Source organism: Cavia porcellus, unplaced genomic scaffold (genome assembly GCF_034190915.1).
Source record: "Cavia porcellus strain 051 isolate PalLab524CR breed Dunkin Hartley unplaced genomic scaffold, mCavPor4.1 scaffold_14, whole genome shotgun sequence".
Lineage (NCBI taxonomy): Eukaryota > Metazoa > Chordata > Mammalia > Rodentia > Caviidae > Cavia > Cavia porcellus.
In genome coordinates, this window is record NW_026947497.1 from 69,229,916 (window position 1) to 69,244,587 (window position 14,672).

The 14,672-nt window shown below is 46.0% G+C and overlaps 2 long non-coding RNA genes across 4 annotated transcripts; one reads left to right on the forward strand and one right to left on the reverse strand.

Annotated features, from left to right (window-relative positions):
- Window positions 1–334: 334 nt before the first annotated feature.
- Window positions 335–10,938, forward strand: LOC106025065 (uncharacterized). Of its 3 annotated transcripts, none has more exons than XR_010051658.1 (4): window positions 335–956; window positions 2,669–3,439; window positions 4,963–5,191; window positions 10,451–10,938. It is a non-coding gene; the product is annotated as an uncharacterized LOC106025065 (long non-coding RNA). The 3 variants fall into 3 exon arrangements; XR_010051657.1 differs by having other exon boundaries at window positions 336–956; window positions 10,521–10,938; XR_002788368.2 differs by lacking the exons at window positions 4,963–5,191; window positions 10,451–10,938 and adding an exon at window positions 4,230–4,648 and having other exon boundaries at window positions 343–956.
- Window positions 10,939–11,171: 233 nt separating this feature from the next.
- Window positions 11,172–14,089, reverse strand: LOC134478769 (uncharacterized). Its single transcript, XR_010051659.1, has 2 exons — window positions 13,816–14,089; window positions 11,172–11,367 (listed from the first exon to the last, which is right to left on the reverse strand). It is a non-coding gene; the product is annotated as an uncharacterized LOC134478769 (long non-coding RNA).
- Between the last annotated feature and the right edge of the window lie 583 nt (window positions 14,090–14,672).

The following is a 14,672-nucleotide window of genomic DNA, read 5'->3' on the forward strand; positions in this document are numbered from 1 at the left end:
AGCATGAGGGATCCCAAAGCCAACCCCCTGCTGGCTTTGGCCAGGGTCCTGGGCCTGTTCCCTGTGCATCAGCATGTGTCAGTTTGATCACTAGGAGGGGAACGTGGCAAGGGTCAGGCCCCAGCAATGGTGCCCAAAATGATTCTGACAAGAGTAGGAGCCTGGAGTCTCATTGCCCAGACACGTGGAGGAGGAGAGGAGAGAGCGGGAGTAGACAGAAAACCATTAATGTCTGTCCAGTATTTCAGGCAGGAAAGCAAAGGGGAGGGCTCTTCAATGTTGGCGAAAGATAAGCTGGCACAGGGTTGTGGACTGACAGAAAGTCCTTGTGTGCAGGAAAGAGAGGAAGGTGTGGAGGGAGGATATGGCAACAAGACGGACAGAGAGAAAAAGGCCAGAACAAATAAACACGGGAAGCAGGGAAGGAGAGAAAGGAGATCAATTAAAATGAGAGAAAGACACGGACACTAGAGACAAAAATCAGCTGAAGAGGGTGAAAGGCAAGTCTGGAGAGAAAGGAGGACAGGCAGTGAACACCCACAGTGGGACCTCTGAACACATGCCTGACCTGCTTTGCTCAGACAAATGTCCCCTGGAAGCCTGGCATAGGGAGTGTGTGTGCACAGAGGGAAATGTGCTGACTCCTGCCCAGTGCCCAATAGAGGACAGACACAGATCAATTAAGCTGGGTGGGGCTCTCCTGCCAACATTCAGCACCTGGCCAGGCAGGTCAAGGACTCTCACAGGATCATTAAGCTGTTAAAGGGCCATGAGCCGCGGGGCAGAAACAGCCTTTTACCTTGAGAAAAATCTTCTTCCTGTGCCCACAACTCCCATGCTGGCCTGGCCACTACCTCTCTTCAGGTCCGACTTGGGACCAGGTAGATCTCACAGTTTGGAATCCGAACAGGCTACACGAGGACACTGGAAGTCAGCACAGCCAGTGCAACACATTGGTAAGGTGACCCTGGGCCAGATCTGTGGGCGGGGCAGCAGTGGTTTGGAGCAGAAGATTCCCATGGATCTGGGACCTCTAGTGCACCTTCCAGGAGGAAAGGGTTCCGCACCGGGGAGGCCTTGGCAATCAAAGCTAAGTGAAAGCTAGGTGTGTAATTCATACATTTATTATTTTTGCAACAGTCTTTGAGCATCTACCAGGCACTGTGCTGAGGCTACTGAAGGAAGAAGTAAACAAGCTCGGTGTCCTCAGGGGACAGCAATTGCGACACAGCTTCCTCTACCCAGCTTAACAGAAGCGCTGAGGGAGCTCGGAAGGGAATGTGGCAATTCTGTTTTGAGGACAAACAAGATATCTAGGAAGGGGGCATTTGGGCACAGTAGTAAAGGCTGAGTAGGATCCACCAGGCAGAGAAAGCAGAGACCTGATGTGAGGAGAGGGACGGAGAAAAGCAGAAGGCGGTGAAAGAGCATAAAGGGACTCACCTAGAGGGTAGACAGTAGCCGATCGGGCAGGCCAGGGAGACTGTGTGAGTGGGATGGAAATCGGGGCAGATAAGGGCAGGCACAAATAGAGACTGAGACACCCAGGATTTTAGTTAGAAGGGGACTCTGAGGTAATCTTGCCATCATTGTCATCTAGTAAAATATTTATGTGTGCATGTATGTGTGTCCAGTAGACTTGGCGGAGGAGTCCCTGAGGTTGGGCAGAGAGGAAAGAATTATCACAGTAACATAAACAGCTCACTTTAACCATGTTATTCTTTCTCTCCAAAAGAGCTCTAATAGGAATGTGATTTCCCCGCTTTGATTTCCTTTCATCTCAGGTCTTCACCCATGCTTCTTAGAGGATCTTATGCCTGGCAAAATCTCTCACTCCTGGCCTTCAGACTCAGAGAGATGGTCACAGATTATCAGAGAACAAGGGCCTCCTTTTCATCCAGATGCATTTATCTTAAAAGTCACGTGGTAGATGTAAAAAGTTCTAAAAAGTAAAACTTACCTCTATCTAGCTCTTTTTGAAAATTAGATAAAGCAGTGAGTTTTATCTGCCAATCCATTAGCAGTTACCAATCAAGATCACTTCCTAAGTTGAATCAAATCTGTTCATGAATATGTTACCTTCTGTACATATCTGTGTGTAGTAAATTATAACATATGTATTAAATTGTTTATTTAAAGATATATTATGGAAATGACTGCATTTTCAATTTGGTGTACTATAGACTGCTGGTGTCAACTGCTTTTCTGTTGCAAGATACTTAAGATCATTTGACTGATTTGCTTTTACATATGATGCTGTGACACACATATCCTTGCACATGAATTTTTTGCTTTTTGCATGTAAATCTTTACTTACACTTACTACTGACATTAAAGGATAAGTTTCTAGAGGTTAAGCTGTTAAAGCAAATACACATTTTAAACTTTACTGAGTATCACATCTTTCCTTTCAAAAACGTACTGGTTTAGTCTCCAACCTTCAATTGCATGAGTTTCATTCTCTCAAGCTCAGGCCCTGGCACTGGGCAGGCCTCCACGTGTAACCGGTGAGGAAATGGTGAAGAAGGAGTCCATTAGTTATCCCCTAATACAGTATCTTGGCAGTGCTAGGGACAAGAATCTGGGACTACTGTTACTCTACAATGAGGTAATGCACACAGAATATTATGCGAGTGCTCAGCAATGTTTGTTATTGTTATTCTTACAGCTCACTGCCGCAACCAAGATGCTTGATGGGCTTTGAATGCTGACTGCCGTTCCACTGTGGAAAGTGACTTGGAGGAAAGGAAATTGGTATATCTAGGTTGGCGGTGTGGACCTCCCTTTGCTGACTGAGCACCCTGCTTGCCTCCTCACAAACTGACCCTGATGGTGTTGATTCAGTGTTCACCACAGTGCTGTCCCTGGAGGACCAATAAGTGAGAAAGTCTGACCCTGGCCACTGAGAGCTGTTGTGCAGGATGCTCTAGTCACGCTCAGGTACCCAAAAGGAATCGGAAGTTCCTCAGCTAAAGTTGTTCAATTCCTAAAAGTTACCCAGGAAAGAGACAGATGCTGCTCTTACATGATGATTTTGCTTTCTGGGAGTCTCCTCTCCTCGATTAGAGTGGAAACTGTTTAAAGGAAGGACTGGACCTTACACTTTGTTTTGTGTTTTAATCATTCCCTCCATCAAGGCAGGAGTGGTGCATAGGATGTAGGAGTACGCTGGAGGAACTGGTTTTGGGTGTGATGTAAGGAAATTACTCCTTTTGGATTTGAGGCTCCTAGAAACTGATTGATCAAATCATCACATGTCTATTTTAATCTCAACTTCACCTTTGCAAGGTGATTAACTGTCCTCAGAACTGTCCTCGGACCAGAACCAGATTAGCTTCTGTGCCACACAGTTCCCTGGAGCAGGTCCTGCTGTCTTCAGTTGCAAGCAGGGATCTGGATAGGTCAGAGAGAAATGTCTGGGGAAATCCGATTAAAGAAGGTAAGAATTTGGCCCCCAAACTGAGGACTCCTCAATCAATATGCATGACTTTCAGAATTCCTATTTTAATCAGCAAAACGGAAATGAAATTCCCAATGTAGCTTTTAGTTAAAAAAAATAAATTACAAGTGGTACATGATATTCATGCATGCCATTTCCTCTGAAATTCTTTTTAAGAATTGAAGAAAATAACCATTTAACATACTGGAAAGAACACTAGCCTAGGAGTCCAGAGATTTAGTTTCATGCCCTAAATTTATCACCTAGTAACTGTGAGATCAAAAGCAGGCAGTTCCCCTGTCTTACCTCATTTCACTCATGCAAGAATGAAAGAGTTGATGATATGTAAACTCCCCTCAACCTCAATGAAAACGAACCGGTAATTCCCTGATTAGTGATGAGGACTTTTCCATGTGTCTATCCTCTCCATAAATATGTAGTGAATTTCAGCATGGACCATGCCCCCGGAATTTGAGCCTTTCTAGTCTGAGTGGATGATGTTGATAGCAGTTGCAGGCTTTCAAGCACCCAACCTCGATGCTTCTGTGAATTTCATGTCTTCATCCTCCTAACCTTCAAGCATACCCTGTGTCTGCTCTGGCTCTGTGTCTGTCTCTGGTCCATCCTAATGCTTTTATGATCATCACCCTGCTCTTCCAGTCCCACCAGTTCTCATGTTGAACTCTACAAAAAATTCCTAAGGGGTCTTTAGCCCCCAATTCCTCCCAAAACCATGATCCACGCTACGACTGCAGTTTCCTATAGTTTACTTAATCAATGCTTTCTGAAGATTTGCAGGATGGCAGACGCTGAGCCTTGGCCCAGAGGAGATCACAGCACAGGAAAACGTGCACACAAGAGAGAACACAACATGGTGTGGGGCTGCAGTGACAGACATTCAGGAGGCCTGGTTTCTCCTGCTCCTCTCCTGAACCTTCCTCCCTGATTTTTCCTTCCTTTGTACTTCTTGCATCTTACTCACCATATCTTTTTATAGTTTATTCTTCACCTGTTTCTCTTCTCGACCAGGCTGAGCAACTTGATGGTAGGAACCTGATAAATTCAAGCCACCCTTCCACATCGGACACCTTGAGTACCTCCTGACTGCCCTCAGAAATAAATCTGGAACTTTGCACTGGGCACTTAAAGCCCTTAAGAGTTTGATACTGTCTTTCCAGCTAACTCTGCTAATAAATCCATGTTGAATTCCACTCTCTTCCTCTCTCATCCTTACTTCATATCTGAAATCTCACCTTCAGCTACCTGACAGCTTGGCTCGCCCAACTCTCTCACATTCACTGCCTTGGAGTCATTAGGTCCCTCTTCTGGGAATACCTCACACACTCCCCTGCCTACAGAGCTCACCTAGATATGATTTCCCCTCTTTTCAAGGTCTAGATTAAATTCTATCCTTTCTAAGAACTTTGCAGAGAATCAGATCCGTCATTCAGAGTTGGTTTCCATCTGTTCCCTAATACGTCTTATAATAAATGTTCTAATGCATTATGATCTCCTTTGCAAAGGTTTTTGTGAACTTTCCATTTGCTACATGATGAGATCCGGGGATAAGTGCCCATATCATTTGAATTTTTGGATCCTCTGCAGCAGAGAGCTTAGTGCCTGACACTTGGGCTAATTCTGCACTGAGAAATTGCCATCTGCCAGTTAACTGCTTTCAGAGTCTTGATACTCACAATAGACTATGGAACTGGCTCAGAGAGAGGCAAAGTGAGCTGTCCATGACACCAACAGGTAAGACAATTTATTTTAGAGTTGACTTTGGTGTTTCTGACTGGATGTGATGGCACACACCTTGTAATCCCAGTACTCTTGAGAGGCTGAGGTAGGAGAACCACAGGTCTGAGCCCAACTTAGCAAGATCTTCTCTCAAAATGCAAAACAAAGCAAATCAGGAGCAAATAGAATAATATAATACACAACAACAGAGGGCTGAGCACAGAGCTCAGCATAAAGGCCCGAGGTTCTTACACAGGGCCATAATACGTGCTGAATGATTTTGTAGCCCTTTGGCAAAGAGGTTGAAGATAAACCTGAGGAACATTTCCTGATTTCCCCGGGAGATTTCCAAAAGATATTTTCAAGAAGTTAGCATCTGATCTTGGCCCTGAAGATTAAATAAGCAGTTGACAAATACAAAAAATTAAGGGTATTCCAATAAGAAAATAATATTTGAGTTAAGTTCCACAGACAACGCACGAAGGATGTTTTTGAGAAGCTGGAAGCTATTTGCTGATTCACTTCCCAAGCTAGACTATAAGTCACTGAAGGAAGGAAGCATTTTTGTCTTGCTAAGGGCTGTATCTATTCCCTGTGGCCTTAGAGCACATGTTGGATAAATATCTTGTAGGAATTCATCTACTTAGTAAATACCACTTGAGCATTGTGCATGTGTGTGTGTGTGTGTGTGTGTGTGTCTGTAACTTGAAACTCACTTTTGGCCTAGACTACTGAACACTCTAATTGCTTTAATGAAGGCTTGAAAAAGCCCAAACCAAAACTCTTAGACCCTGAAAGTGAAACCTGCAGTCCCTAGAAAGTTTCACTGACCAACTCAGTTTCACCGACTGGCTGAGTAAAAAAAACTAAACCAACAGAACAAGCTATGAAAAATTGAGCAAAAAAAAAAAAAAATCTTTCAGTTCCAAGAAACTTTATTATTTTCAGTAATGTGCCTCCTGCAAGGGCTTTGGTGATGTCAGTTTCATTTCCAGTAGAGAGTTTTACCTCCTCTGGCCTTAAAGATGGGCAGAGGCCTCTGCTGGGCAGCTGGGCTGTGCCATGGCGCCAGTCTGAGGCCAAGTCTGCGAGGTTCTTCGCTTGGCGCGTGGCTCTGCTTCCCGTCTCCTCCCTCTGTATTAGAATAAACTGCAGGCAAGGCTGTGGCTGAGAACGTTCAGATCTCAGCAGCTGTTAACTCAGTGAGTCAGAAAATGGCTTGAAGCAGAGCCGGTGAGCGGGCAGATAAGCACGTGAAGTAGACAATGTGTTTCACTTGGGGCAGTTGAATGGCCCTGTTCTTTCTTAACCTGATGCGGCTTGGTGGCCTTGGGTGGGCCTAATCCGTCATCTCGGTTCTCTGGGCCTAAATTTCTTTTCTAGCTCTGACATATTTGGCAGATCCTCATTAAGGTAGGAGGAAAAAAGTGCTTGCAGGATACCAGTAGCTGTTTTTAAAAAGGAGATGGTCTTGGAAAACTTCCTGTGTGCATGGAAATCTGGGAATGGAAAGGTCTTTTATTCCCTTCCCTCCCCTCCCCTGCCCTCCCCTCCCCTCCCCTCCCCTCTTCTCCCCTCCCCTCTTCTCCCCTCCCCTTTTTTCATTTTTTCCCCCTCTTTCTTCCAATTCACAGCTTTTCAGTCTTAGTACTGTTGGCATTTTTGCTCTGGGGGTCACCCTGTGTATCCTAAGACATTTCACAGTGTCTCTGACATTCACCCCCTAGTTGGCAATGACATCTACTTCCCTCTTCCCGGTTGTGACACTCCAATATGTCTCCAGGCATTGCCAAATCTTCCCTGGGGACAAAACAGCATCCAGCCCAGAATCCTAGCTCCCTAGTTAAGCTCCCTTTCCCATAGAACTCTTTGAATAATGTAACTGGAGTTACATGAGAGGACCTGGAAACTAGGCCCAGAGATTCTTCCTCTCTCCCTGCCTAAGGATGGGGTGGCTCAGGGAGTGCAGGAAAACGAGAAGAATTTGAGATCTGGAGGCCAGAAAGCAGCATCCTAGTCTGCAGTATTGTTGTTCAGCTGTGTGACCTTCATTATCGTCCAGTTTGACCTTTCTGAGCCTTGGAGTCTAAGATCTAATTCCGCACTTCCATGAACTTCCTTTCTTCTGTCCTCCTTTGTCTTTGCATGTGCATCACCACAAGGTTGTTAGGAGATGGAAAGTAATGTGTGTGAGCCACTGCAAGATAAAAAGCACAGGACAAATATGTGCTATCATTCTACAGATTATTTTTCTTACACACACACACACACACACACACACACACACACACACACAAAGAACTTTCATTCTTAGATATGGTTTCTTCTGAGAGTAATAACAGGCCAAGCATAGTGGTACATGCCTGTAATCCCAGCACTTGGAAGACTGAGACAGAAGATGGTGAACCTGAGACCTGCCTGGAAGACATAGTGAGAACCTATTTCAAACAAGGCCAGAGCAGGAAGAAGGCTCAGTGGTTCATGGTTTTAGTGCCTGAGACTTTAGACCCAAGAGAGTCTGCTGATGGGACCTGCCCTGTCTTCACAGTAGGCATCGTGAGCTTGGTCACAGCTCATGACTGGTCACAGTGAGGCTGAGGGCAGGTGGCTCTCTCAGGTTCGGATCACACTGGCTGTTTTCATTTGAATCACTCTGTGGAATTCTGGGAGTCCCCCTGCCTACCTAGTAGCATCCTAACAAGCAGATGAGGCACTTGGGCAGTGAGCTGGTGGCTGTCTTCAAAGCTGATTTAGCTAAGCATGTAACTAGAATTCTGAGTCTGAAACTTTTAAGATATATGGAGCAAGTTTGGATTCAAAGGAACCAGGTAACCCAAACATGCAAATGCTTCTGTTTCTGTTCATCATTCCATGGTGTACTGAACAGTGGTCCATGGTGCTAACTTTGCCCTGGGCGTGTACCCTGGCCTGCTGCTTGCTAGCTCTGGGCATCCAGTGGGTGCAATGTAAACGTGAGCTGTGCTACTCAGTGAAGCACTTGACACTCATAGCCACCTCTAAGGCCAGTGGTGTGGTCACCTTCACATTGCAGACACAGACGTTCAGACAAGTTATTCCCCACACGACACATAAATATATGACTTTGCTCTACTTGTCCTGTTAGGTCACCTTTCCTCCTCTTTCTGCTAACTCAATGCCATCTATCCCTCAAAGTCTGTTCAAATTCCACCTTGAATTCTGCCTCCACAGTGGAGTTAATCTCAGCTTCCTGTAAGCCCTGTAGCTTCCTTCTTTCGTTCCTTTTTTCCTTCCTATCTTCCTTTTTTCTTCCTTATTTCCTTCCTTCTTTCCTTCCTTCCTTCCTTCCTTCCTTCCTTCTTTCTTTCTTTCTTTCTTTCTTTCTTTCTTTCTTTCTTTCTTTCTTTCTTTCTTTCCTTCCTTCCTTCTCCCTGGTATGTGTGTCTACTACACAATGATGCCCAGCTGGTCCACAGAAGGCAAGAAAAGGGTCCATATAAAGACAAAACCCACAGAAGAGCGTGGTAGAGTTTGTAAAGAGAAGTCAGGTACAGCTCAGAAAGGAAAGCCTCCTTCCTGTTTCTCCTCTCTGGAAGTCTATGCCATGTTACATTTGAAAGCTCCGCTGCATTTGGCTCCAAACAAGGTTAACCCCATTCTGAGCCCCAGCAGAAAGGGAGGGAACTGTTGGAATTTATCTCCCCACCCCCCACATCACAGAGGAGTCAAAGAAACACAGATGACACTGAACTGAGGACAGCATGCACACTTGGGGTGATGGTCACGGATGAGAGCACAAACGATGCTGATAACACGGTTATCTGAACCAAAGCTCAGCCGTCATGAAGGGTGATGTAGTTACGATGTTTCACTATGACTGAGAGACCCGCAAGACATCCACGAAGCAGACCTAGAAAGGTAGCTTTGCCCGCTGGCAAACTTGAAAGAGAAACTAGGAGTGGAGGAGACTGGAGCTCGCCTCATCCGCTAGAGCCTGATCTCTGGATCCATGCGGCAGCGGCACTGGAAGCTCGGTCTTCCCCTCATCGTTTCAAACGGGCACTTGGGAAATCACCGAAAAAGCTCTCTGTATTGTTAATCTTTATTGAGGATGATGTAGAAAATATCCAAATGCTATTAATAAGGGGAACAATCTTACTACAAGGAGTTGATTATTATCTAAATTTCACCATGGTTTTCTTGTTCTGTCTGATGTGTGTGTGTGTATTAAAATTACTTTTAGTCACGATGAAAAATTATAGCATGTAACCAGATTAGGTGATATTCTATGATTAGTATTTTACCACATATTTCAAAAGAACATTATACTTATTTCCCACTGTGGTTATTGCAATGTATTTCTTTTCATTATTATTTAGAATTTACAGAGTCTGCTGTATTTACTTTTAATATAAGTAGTGTATGTATAAAAGTACAAACCTCAATAGGTACGGAAAGGTAAATAAAAGGAAGTCTCAGGGCTGCCTACACTTACTCTCCAGCGTTCTCCCAAGTCCTGCATAAATCCTTCCAGAAGAATCCTCTGCCTACCCCTGCACATCTTTCAGTGAGTTAATAGCCCTAAACCTTCAAGGTTCTCATGAACCAAAAACTGCTTGCAAGAAGAAAATGTATGCCAAATGTAATGTATCTGTGCCGATAAAAATACAATTCTGTTACCTTTGCCGCTCATAGAAGCAACATTATATAATGCAACTCTTTCTAAAGAATGCTCCCGCATACTAGCAGCAGTTGGAGGTATCCAACCAACACACGTGCCCTTGATGGACCTCAGTCCCAATGATTTCTCACAGGTTCCCAGTGCCCAACAGTGGTTCAGAAAGCCCCAGAGCATAGAGACCAAAGCAGACCAAAGCCTGCAGTTCTGTAGGTTGTCACCGGACTCTCACTCCAGCCCAAGCCCCTACAGGCAGTGCTCCCTTCTCCCAAGCGCTGACCTAGTAAGGACTTCCTCCTCTTCCTCCTCTGCCCAGGGGTGCATGGGAAGTTGGGTGGGGGAATTCCAGTTCAAATGAGGCAGCATCGAGAGAGTCATTTCCATAATCTCATGCTCAAAATAGAGAAAGCCATTCTCCACTTCACCCAAACTCTGTCTTCTGCAAACTTATCTCCTTCCAGAGAAAGAGGAGTGTGCAAAAGATTGGAGCCCGAGATACTGGAGCTGACTGTGAGTTTATGTTGTCACAGACATTACTACCCGACTCTTCATCACCCCCATCCCATGGTGGATCCCGTCACCTACAAGCATTTCTAAGAGGTTTTTTTTTTTTCCAGGAACTGCTATGGTTTGTAAGTTTATTTGTCAATGAAGTGAGACTCTCTCCCTGCTCTCCTTTCCTCTCAGTACCCATCTGATAAACTTACAGAAGGCATCTCCGATTCACAACACCCGCCACCAGCCCCCCACAGAATAACACATCGTCTGGCAACAGGAGGCGTTTGATTACATTTGGAAAGACTGCCTGCATCAACTCCAGTTGTCCCTGCCTTGCAACTGATGGGCCTCACGTGCCGCAGCCAACAGTTTGCCTGTACCCACTCCACTCTCCTAAACGAACCTTTCTCTAGGAAAACAAGAAACCTGCGTGCCATCCTGAGTGAAAGATGCTCAGGAGCTTGGTCCTGGCATCACATCACAGGCGTGGCAGGCAGGAATGCTCTCTGCTGGAGTGGGGTTTGCAACGGGAGCCCCTGCTTCCAGCACCTCTGGAGAGAACCTCTAGCCTAAGAGACACAGTAAATACCCCAGTGCATTCTCCTTAGTGCTGTTGACCCTGTGTTCATTACAGTCACAAAGCATTGGCTTCTGTCTTCCTGTGGAAGGTAACATGCCGCTGGCTCCTTTAGCAAACCTTTGTAACCCCTTTCCCACCATTCTGGGCTCCTCTGTAGGCAGGGTTATGGCTCTCCGAAGAAGTCCATGTGTGAATCCACAGAACCCACAAGCATGTCATTTCACAGAGTGAGGGCAATTAAAATGGCAGGAGGCATTAAGTTTTCTGCAGCTGATTTTAATACAGGGAACTCTGTGGGTCGTCTGTGTGGCTCCAGTGTCACTACAAAAGTCCACACAGAGGGAAAAGCAAAGTGAGAACCAGCAGAGTGACATCTTAAGAGTCCACCTGCTGTCACTGGCATTGAAGATGGGAGAAGGGGGTCCATGAGCCAAGGCAACAGACAGCGTTCACAGTCTGCAAAAGAGAAGAAAATGGGCTAGCGATGTAGCTCAGTGATAGACCACCTGTCTAGCATGCACAAGGCCCCAAATTCAGTCCCCCGCTCTCAAACACAAAACAGATTCTCTCCCAAAGCTTCTTGGGTTTAACCCCATGAGACCCATTTCAGACTTCTGACCTCCAGAATGATATGATAATGTAAGTAAGAAACCAGTACAGTTACTGTGAGTCTGCTACATGCGGGCCCTGGGTGTTTCTACATGTGCTCTGCACTTTGTTTCAGCCATCAGGATCCAAGCAAGGAAACTGAAGCTACTTCAAAAGCAGAGGGGATTTAATGCAGATCATTAGCTATGCAGGTAATGGAGGAGACTGAGAAGCCAACCCAGACGTTGGCGAGAGCTGGGATTGCTACTTTGGTGTGACTAGGCTAGGCTGTGCAGAGGCCAGAGCTGCCCATGGTGGAAGCTAGACCATGGCAAGATGGGTCAGCAGGTGCTGAAGCCTTGGGGAGGACAGAGCTAGCTGGAGAAGCCAGTTGACGCAGAAAGGGAAAGGGAGGTTTAACTTGGCTGTGTCTTCCTCCTGCCCTCCAGTGTCCTTCCAGCCTTCCCACTGGTTGTCCAGCTGATATGGGAGCTGGGACCTTCAGGGACTGGCCCTGGGCAGTGCCAAGCAGACTTAGGAAAGGGCAATAGAGAAGTTAACAGGGCTGAAGATGGAGGTACACACCCTTCTTTTCTCTGTCTATCACCTTGAATCTTGAAGCCTCGTTTATTGGTTGCAATCCAAATTCCTTGCCACAGCTTTTGAGATGCTCCATAACTTCCCTCCCTGCTCCTTTGCCCTCCTCCCATTCACAGCACCGCTTCCCTGCCCTTTGTAAGCGGGTTCCCTCTCAGGGAGCTGCACTTGCTGCAGCCTCTGCTGAATTCCTGTTCCCCTTAACTCTGCCTTAAGTGATGAGGATTCCTCGTATTGATCTCAGATTGGCTGGTGACTGGTGAGAGGACCCCTTTCTCCATGTAAAACTCCTTCACCTACAGTCATCATCACCCGCTTACTGCACTGGCATCCTCCTATCCAAAACGACCTCGGGTATGTGTTTACTTGTGTAGTAGAACCTTTGTTAGCATTTCCAATACAATTTCCAATACAATGCACTCCTGGAAGCTATGTCTTGCTTGCTCTGTCCTTGTCATTGTCATCAGCTAGAGCTTTACAAAAATCCGTTTCTTCCTGAGAACTGAACAAGCTCATTTCAGATTCTTTTCAGTTAGGTTTGACTGAGCTCTAGCTAATGGAACATGAGTGGGAACCCATGGTGCAACTTCCAGGTCTGGCTGTGAAAAGCTGCTGCACATACTTCTGCCAGTTTCTCCTCTCCGGTCAGAAAATGACAAGGCCCTGGAGACTAGAGGAGGCTCAAGGCAAAGAAAATCCAGACTCTCTGATGACTAAGTGCAAGAGAATTGTCCCAGAAACCTACACGAAGTAGGGTCCATGTTGATTCATGACATTAATTCCCAATGCCAAGAGCAGTACCTTGTGTATAGCTGGAACTTAATGCACAGTGGTCGAATGCCTATTAAACACTTTGTAACGAGGTGTTCAGTGATGCCCTGTCTTTCTCCCAGTCTCGCTTGTCTACGCAGTACCCTGCAGACAGGGAAGTGTTATACTAATCTCTGCACACTCGTACACACGTTGACTTCCACAGTGGCTAAATCACAGTAACTGCTCAATGAATGTATCAGTCCAAGTTTCTAGGCAGTACAAGGGAAACAATGACCAGCAAAGCATTCACTCAAATTTTCTTAATAAAGTGTTTTGTATTGTTGTACCTAGAATGTTTGTGCGGCTCTTTAGGGGTTTACAACGGACTCTTCACTTGATCCATCCTTGTAACAATTTTGGAAGATAATTACTATTATGCCTCCCATTTTGTAGATTACGAAGCTGAGCTCACAGGGGTTAAGAAGCTTGCCCAAGAGTTTCCTTTCTTAAGGCTGGAATTAATTTCTGGCATGCTGTAACAAGGTAGCCCCGGGCTGAAACTTCTGCACCTAGTAAGGGCTCAGGAAATTTGAGAACTGGAACTTCTGAAGGACTTGGAATTACCTCCCAGAAGATCAATGGAAGAACCCAGACTGCAGCCCGGACAGCGAGGATCGCCCCTGTCTGCAGCTCCCGAGTCAGCTGGGGCGATGCTGTGGCAGCAGCCGTGCGACTTAACACTTGTTTCTGGGTGGTCTGCCAGACTGCCTGAAGCTGACAACATCACAATATCCCTCTCTGCAGCGCTCCCACGTGCCTAGCCTAACGGCCTTGGCGCTCCCAGCCCGCCCTTTTCCATACATTCTTTCCTCTTTCCCATGCCAAGATTTCAGTAGACATTTTAGAGTGGGTTCCAGGCCATTTAGCTCAGTGAAGAGATTTGGGTGAAAGTTTCCTTCCACTCACCTCAGACCTCAGATAACCCATCAGGGTGCAGCCAGCCTGTGGGAAAGAGAGGGCAAGAGCAGTTCTCCGAGATTTCCAGACACGGAATTGGAGCAAATCTTTCTGCAGCTGCCGCCTTTAGCCACACTAATCTTGCTGTACAAAGTATGTTGGTAAGAGGTTGTTTGGAAAGCTTAGGACAAAAAGCCAAGGGGGACATGACTTGTCTGAACAGGGACTGCCAAGGCCTCTGGAGGGTGCCCAGCAGCCTGGATTATCTGTCAGAGAACAGAGGGCGAATGCTAGTGTATTGATGGATGGGTGGATGGATGAAGAGGAAGAGGAGGGAGAGATGGCCAGGATGGTGCCAGGCTCAGCCCTTCCCAGGCGGGAGACGCTCCTCTGTGTGCAGGCCGGGTGCCTCACTGTGTAAATAAATCCCAGCTGCTTCACCGTGCAGGCCGTTCCACATACCGCGCATCTGAGGTGGGGTGAAATACAAATATGTCTTTTCATAATAGCTTTACACCTGGAGCAGCAGAGGACCGGTTTATTACCTTGGTAAACAAAAGTTAGAATTCAAGCAAAGTACAAACTTTGCCCAAGGCACTTCTGACAGTGCACTTTGTGTTTGTGAAATGAACTCGATATACATGAATGTGGAACCGTGGAAGGCTGGGCCGGTGCTTTCTCCCTATTCTGCTTTCTTCCCTTGTCTGATTTCCAAGGTTTAAAAGTTCATGAGTGTACACATGTGCACGCACATGCCTGTGTGTGTGTGTTGGGGGGGATTGAAGGCATTTACTTTGGCTTTGGCTTTTTCCAACATTTTGAAATCACACTGTGTAGTATGAAAAAAAATACGTGAACCAAATTAT